Source organism: Arachis hypogaea, chromosome 12, assembly GCF_003086295.3.
Source record: "Arachis hypogaea cultivar Tifrunner chromosome 12, arahy.Tifrunner.gnm2.J5K5, whole genome shotgun sequence".
NCBI classification, from domain to species: domain Eukaryota; kingdom Viridiplantae; phylum Streptophyta; class Magnoliopsida; order Fabales; family Fabaceae; genus Arachis; species Arachis hypogaea.
The window spans coordinates 54,872,922-54,878,734 of record NC_092047.1 but is presented as its reverse complement, the minus strand read 5'-3'; the positions used below and the strand labels follow the sequence as shown (position 1 = coordinate 54,878,734).

The 5,813-nt window shown below is 33.8% G+C and overlaps 1 non-coding gene across 1 annotated transcript; it reads right to left on the bottom strand.

Annotated features, from left to right (window-relative positions):
* Positions 1–5,322: 5,322 nt before the first annotated feature.
* LOC112731564 (small nucleolar RNA R71) lies at positions 5,323–5,430 on the bottom strand. Its single transcript, XR_003167337.1, has one exon. It is a non-coding gene; the product is annotated as a small nucleolar RNA R71 (small nucleolar RNA).
* Positions 5,431–5,813: the final 383 nt, after the last annotated feature.

Below are 5,813 nucleotides of genomic sequence, written 5' to 3'. Positions count from 1 at the left end.
AGTTACGGGTGGTAAAAAAGTGAATTTTAAAGGTTTAAAGTTAAAGTAGGGTAATTTTCGAAAATTTAATAATAAAATAATAAATAATAATAAAATATTAAATAATAATATTTAATTAAAAATAATATTTTAATAAAAATAATAAAATAATGCAGAAAATGCAGTTTTCTGTAAAAGCTTTAGAAAGACAACTTTAAGCACAGAATCTCATAATTACCTTCATAAAACACTTAGGGAGTGGTAATAACATGATAGTGAGGCAAATATAATGGAAAGATAAGAAGTTAAAGAAGAGATAAAAATCAAAGAGAAAGTTTGTAAAGTTTTAATGACAGTTAAACAGACAAAAATTAGTGAACGAACTAGGGCAACATAGTTAGTCCTTGAGTTGCTGCTAGGGTTAGGTATAATATGAAAATTTAAACTGTTTCAGTATAGACTTAATGAACCTATACTTGGGACAGGCTAACTATTCATACCGAAATTTATATAAGCTTTAAATACATACGTTAAGCAGAGAAATCAGAGCAGAATAAAGAGATTACAGAGAAAAGGATAACCAGAGCAGAGTAAAGAGATACCGGGAACAGAGTAACCAGAGTAGAGTAAAGTGATCAAGAGAAAAGAGTAATCAGATCAGAGTAGAAAGACAAAAAGAAAAGAGTAATCTGATAAAGAGAAATGGTTTGAGTTAAGATGTAAAAGTAAAAGCTGTAAAGTTTGTATAGTATGATTGAATAGTGAAAGAAAGAGGTACTGCATAAAAATGTGAAAGTGATGATGAATAATGAGAATGATAATGAATGATGATAATGAGAAAGATTATGTAAGAATCTGCTGCAGAGAGGCAGTTAGATAGATGGTGGTACGACCACTTAGAACGCTTTCCTGGGATACCTTGCTATAATGTTTTGCTGTAAGACAGAAGTTGCTTACAGAGGTATCGAGATAAGTGTGCTCCTGTAAGATAGAGGTTGCTTACAGTAAGTGTGCTGTTGCTCCTGTAAGACAGAGGTTGCTTACAGTGATTGTGTTGTACTCATGTAAGACAGAGCTTGCTTACAGTGAGTGTGTTGTGCTCCTGTAAGACAGAGGTTGCTTACAGTGAGTGTGTTGGGCGTATATCGGCTAATAAGTGCCGCCCTACAAGACAAAGGTTGCTTGCAGTGGGTATTGCCAATAGGAAATCCTTATCCAGACAGAGGTTGCTGGGTAACGTAGGGAGCGGGTATGTAACCGACAAATGAGCTCATTACCTGCATTAAGGCTAGACATGCATCATACTTGGTTGTGCATTTCTTTCATTATGTTTGTTGTATGAATGTATGCTTTCTTTGTGTGTATTCTATTCTTTGTGTTTGTGTTATTTTCTTGTATTCTTCTGTTTATGTTCTGCTATCTGTTTTCTCTATCTTCTCTATTTATCGGTATCTTCTATTTACTGCTTTCTGTATTCTGCTATTTACCTGCAAAATAACATGGAATTAATGAACTTAACTAATAACCCCGTCCCTACTAAAAACTCCCCAGTTCTTACCCCTTCTCTCTCCCTTCCCCCTTGATGAGCAGATAATTTATATGCTTTTTGGCATTATTTTTACACAGTTTTCAGTATAATTTAATTAGTTTTTAGTATATTTTTATTAGTTTTTAATTAAAATTTACATTTCTGGAATTTACCATGAGTTTGTGTATTTTTCTGTGATTTCAGGTATTTTCTGGCTGAAATTGAGGGACTTGAGCAAAAATCAGATTCAGAGGTTGAAGAAGGACTACAGATGCTGTTGGATTCTGACCTCCCTGCACTCAAAGTTAATTTTCTGGAGCTACAGAACTCCAAATTGCGCACTCTCAATTGCGTTAGAAAGTAGACATCCAGGGCTTTCCAGAAATATATAATAGTTTATACTTTGTCCAAGTTTAGACGACGCAAACTGGCGTTCAACGCCAGTTCCATACTGCATTCTGGAGTTAAACGCCAGAAACAGGTTGCAAAGTGGAGTTAAACGTTAGAAACAGGTTACAAACTGGCGTTCAACTCCAAGAGAAGCCTCTACACGTGTAAAGCTCAATTCTCAGTCCAAGCACACATCAAGTGGGCCCCAGAAGTAGATTTCTGCATCAATTACTCATTTCTGTAAATCCTAGTAACTAGTTTAGCATAAATAGGACTTTTTACTATTGTATTTACATCTTCAGTTTCATCTTTAGATCACGTTTGGGGGCTGGCCTCTCGGCCATGCCTGGACTTTCATCACTTATGTATTTTCAACGGTAGAGTTTCTACACACCATAGATTAAGGTGTGGAGCTCTGCTGTTCCTCATGAATTAATGCAAAGTACTATTGTTTTTCTATTCAATTCAAGCTTATTCCTATTCTAAGATATCCATTCGCACCTAAGAACATGATGCATGTGATGATTATGTGATGCTCATCATCATTCTCACTTATGAATGCGTGCCTGACAAACACTTCCGTTCTACATGCAAACAAGCTAGTATGAATATCTCTTAGATATCTAGTACAGAGGACCGAGTCCGAGATATTAGAATCTTCTTGGTATAAGTTAGAACCCATGGACGGCCATTCCTGAGATCCGGAAAGTCTAAACCTTGTCTGTGGTATTCCGAGTAGGATCTGGGAAGGGATAGCTGTGACGAGCTTCAAACTCGCGAGTGCTGGGCGTAGTGACAGACGCAAAAAGATAGTAAATCTTATTCCAGTATGATCGAGAACCGATAGATGATTAGCCATGCAGTGACAGCGCATTGGACCATTTTCACAGAGAGGATGGGATGTAGCCATTGACAATGGTGATGCCCTACATAAAGCTTTCCATGAAAAGGAGTAGGAATGATTGGATGAAGACAGCAGGAAAGCAGAGGTTCAGGAGGAACGAAAGCATCTCTATACGCTTATCTGAAATTCTCACTAATGAATTACATAAGTATCTCTATCCCAGTTTATATTTTATGTATGTTTTTATTATCAATTCACCATACCCATTTGAATCCGCCTGACTGAGAATTACAAGGTGACCATAGCTTGCTTCAGGCCGACAATCTCCGTGGGATCGACCCTTACTCACGTAAGGTTTATCACTTGGATGACCCAGTGCACTTGCTGGTTAGTTGTGCGAAGTTGTGATAAAGAGTTGAGATTACAATTGTGCGTACCAAGTTGTTGGCACCATTGATGATCACAATTTCGTGCACCAAGTTTTTAGCGCCGTTGCCAGGGATTGTTCGAGTTTGGACAACTGACGGTTCATCTTGTTGTTTAGATTAGGTAATTTTCTTCTTGTTCCAACTTTTGTTTTTTTCAAAAATTTTTCAAAAATTTTTCAAAAATTTTTTCCTTGTTTTCCTTTTTCTTAAAATAAATTTTAGAAAATAAAAAAAAAAATTTATAAAATCATAAAATCAAAAATATTTTTGTGTTTCTTGTTTGAGTCTAGAATCAAGTTTTAAGTTTGGTGTCAATTGCATCTTTTTAATTTTCAAAAAAATTATTTTTGAAAATTTCATGCATTGCATTCTTCATGATCTTCAAGTCGTTCTTGGCCAGTCTTCTTGTTTGATCTTCATATTTTCTTGTTTTGTGTCTTTTCTTGTTTTTCATATGCATTCTTGAAACATTAATGTCTAAAGAATAAAAATTTTTAAGTTTGGTGTCTTGCATGTTTTCTTTTCTTGAAAATTTTTCAAAAATAAGTTCTTGGTGTTCATCTTGACATTCAAAGTGTTCTTGGTGTTCATCTTGACATTCATAGTGTTCTTGCATGCATCACATGTTTTGATCCAAAATTTTCATGCATTGAGTCTTTTTGATGTTTTTCTCTTTCCTTATTAAAATTCTAAAATCAAAAAATATCTTTTCCTTATCTCACTCATAATTTTTGAAAATTTGATTTGATTTAGTCAAAAGTTTTAAAAATTTAATTGTTTCTTATGAGTCAAATCAAATTTTCAATTTAAAAATTCTATCTTTTTCAATTCTTTTTCAAAAATCAAATCTTTTTCACTTTTTCTTTCATAAATTTCGAAACTTTCAAAATTATTTTCAAAATCTTTTTCTTATTTTTATTTCATATTTTCGAAATTAATGCTAACAATTAATGTGATTGATTCAAAATTTTTAAGTTTGTTACTTGCCTAGTAAGAAAGGTTCAATCTTTAAACTCTAGACTCGTATCTTTTTAGTTTCTTGTTAGTCAAGTAATCAACTTTAATTTTAAAATCAAATCTTTTTAAATTTCTTTTTCAAATCTTTTTTTTACAATTTAAGTTTCAATCACATCTTTTTCAAAATTTAAATTCAAAATCTTTTCTATTTTCTTATCTCTACAAAATTTGATTTTCAAATCTTTTTCAATTAACCACTTAACTTTTTGTTTGATTCTTATCTTTTTCAAAACTACCTAACTAACTCTCTCTCTCTAATTTTCGAAAATCCCTTCCCTCTTTTTCAAAATTCCTTTTTAATTAACTAATTGTTTAAAAAATTTAATTTAATTTAATTTCAGTTTTAATTTTCAAATTTTAACTTTAATTTTTAAATATTTTTATTTTATTTTGTTTAATTTTCGAATTATTCTCTCATCTCTCATCTCCTTCTATTTTCATCTACTAACACTTATCTTCCACCCAAAATTCGAACACCATTTTTCTCTCTGTGTTCGAGTTTTTCTCTTCCCTTCCTTTTATTCTTCTCTTCTACTCACATAAAGGAATCTCTATACTGTGACATAGAGGATTCCAAATTTTCTTTTCTGTTTTCTTCTTTTTCATATGAGCAGGAACAAGGATAAAAACATTCTTGTTGAGGCTGATCCTGAACCTGAAAGGACTCTGAAGAGGAAGCTAAGGGAAGCTAAAGAACAACTCTCTGGAGAAAATCTGACTAAAAATTTCAAAAAAGAAGAGACATGGCCGAAAATAATAACAATGCAAGGAAGATGCTTGGTGACTTTACTGCACCTAATTCCAATTTACATGGAAGAAGCATCTCAATCCCTGCCATTAGAGCAAACAATTTTGAGCTGAAACCTCAATTAGTTTCTCTGATGCAACAGAACTGCAAGTTTCATGGACTTCCATCTGAAGATCCTTTTCAGTTCTTAACAGAGTTCTTGCAGATCTGTGATACTGTTAAAACCAATGGAGTTGATCCCGAGATCTACAGGCTTATGCTTTTCCCATTTGCTGTAAAAGACAGAGCTAGAATATGGTTGGACTCTAAACCAAAAGATAGCCTGAACTCTTGGGATAAACTGGTCACGGCTTTCTTAGCCAAGTTCTTTCCTCCTCAAAAGCTTAGTAAGCTTAGAGTGGATGTTCAAACCTTCAAATAGAAAGAAGGTGAATCCCTCTATGAAGATTGGAAGAGATACAAGGAACTGACCAATAAGTGTCCTTCTGACATGCTTTCAGAATGGACATCCTGGATATATTCTATGATGGTCTGTCTGAGCTATCAAAGATGTCACTGGACCATTCTGCAGGTGGATCCATTTACCTAAAGAAAATGCCTGCAGATGCTCAAGAACTCATTGACATAGTTGCAAATAACCAGTTCATGTACACTTCTGAAAGGAATCCTGTGAATAATAGGACACCTATGAGGAAGGGAGTTCTTGAAATTGATACTCTGAATGCCATATTGGCTCAGAATAAAATATTGACTCAGCAAGTCAATATGATCTCTCAGAGTCTGAATGGATTGAAGGAATCATCCAACAGTACTAAAAAGGCATCTTTTGAAGAAGAAGCTTATGATCCTGAGAACCCTGTAATAGCAGAGGTGAATTAC